Source organism: Aplysia californica, unplaced genomic scaffold, assembly GCF_000002075.1.
Source record: "Aplysia californica isolate F4 #8 unplaced genomic scaffold, AplCal3.0 scaffold00483, whole genome shotgun sequence".
In the NCBI taxonomy this organism is placed as follows: domain Eukaryota; kingdom Metazoa; phylum Mollusca; class Gastropoda; order Aplysiida; family Aplysiidae; genus Aplysia; species Aplysia californica.
The window spans coordinates 281,022-282,503 of record NW_004797753.1 but is presented as its reverse complement, the minus strand read 5'-3'; positions in this window follow the sequence as shown (position 1 = coordinate 282,503).

The following is a 1,482-nucleotide window of genomic DNA, read 5'->3' as shown; positions in this document are numbered from 1 at the left end:
GGTTGGAAAGGGGACGGGATTAACAAAATCTGTGGCCTCACCACAGACAGAGACATTTTAAGTAACCAGACAGTACAACCCACACACGGTCACCTCACTGCACACTCTGACCAATCACCTCACACTTTGTCATTAACTGATAAATTATGCGTTGTCTTACTCCGTCTATCAAGGCCGGTGACCATAATGAAGCAACAAACAAGCTGGCACTTTAAACTGCTCGCTGAAATACATTCATCATTATCTGGGCTCTTATGAATGTCCATCCCTAAATCTTCAACACGAAACCTGTTAACCTTAACAAAACACTTCGAGACCACAAAAAACGGCCACTTCTAAAGCCACTGTAATAGCCTGTATAATGTAGAAAAAGCTTCCGGCAGCTCGTGACGTCACCATAAATAAGGCCCGGCATCGAGCATTAGCAAAACAAACTTTATAAAGTGGGGGTTCGTTCGGGCTCCGAGCTTTGATCTCACAACCCAAACGCACACAGGTCCAGTGGCCAACTGTCTTTATTTCACTCTCAGGGAACGGCGCAAAAGCGGTCTCGTCGAGAAAGGAAAGGGATTATGGGAGCTCATATTCCCCCTCTGATCGAAGCTGAACGTCCATATTTGATTTCGAGACGACGCTTGGGCTCGAGAGGGTGAACGCATTGAAGAAGATGACTGATGAATGTTATGTTTGTAAATACGGTGTTGGAGACAAAGCGGAGGTGCGTGCTTTAGATGGGTGAAACACGTGGATTTTTTGAAGAAGTGTCCTCGTCGACGCAGTTCAGAATTGGAGGGGCCAAAAGAAGGAAGCAGAAGGAAAAAAAAGGGGTAGGTGTTTGGGCTTTTTTTTTTGGGGTTTTTGTTTTGTTGGGTTTTTATTGTGGGTTTGTTGTTTTTGTTTGTTTTGTTGCACTTCGTGTGACAGAAAAAAAGAATTAAAAAAATATTTTTTTTACTGTGCTCAATATTTCATAGAGAAAGGCATGAGGTACATAGTTAGGCAACCAGATAGATTTAAAGCTGATTTGAACTCTTTGTGCTATGTTCTTGTGTGGAGGCCTAGGCTATCAGTTAAGTGAAGACCTTTTACCTAGGCTTTCTTAGATCTAAAGACCACCTAGCCCTTTACGATCACCATTACACCTGAAAGCTAGTAATGGCACTCCCCTTGATTCATGTAATCACTCTATCAAATTCAAGACTTTGTTGTTTCTCACTACGTCTTAGCAACTAATTCTTTCAGTAGGACCTTTAAGTGAGATTTGCTTTCCTTTCTGTTTAATAGTCTTCTGTTACTAGACAGGAGAACTGTTTTTTATTCTTACTTAGTCCCCCCTCCCCCCATTCAAGCTCGAAACCACCACCTTTCTTGACTTTTAAACTACTGATACGATATACTGTGTTGCTCGACTAGTCAACATGGAGATACAATATAATAAAGTTCTTAATAAACACTCCTTTTCAGACAGTTTCTCTCCCCCCC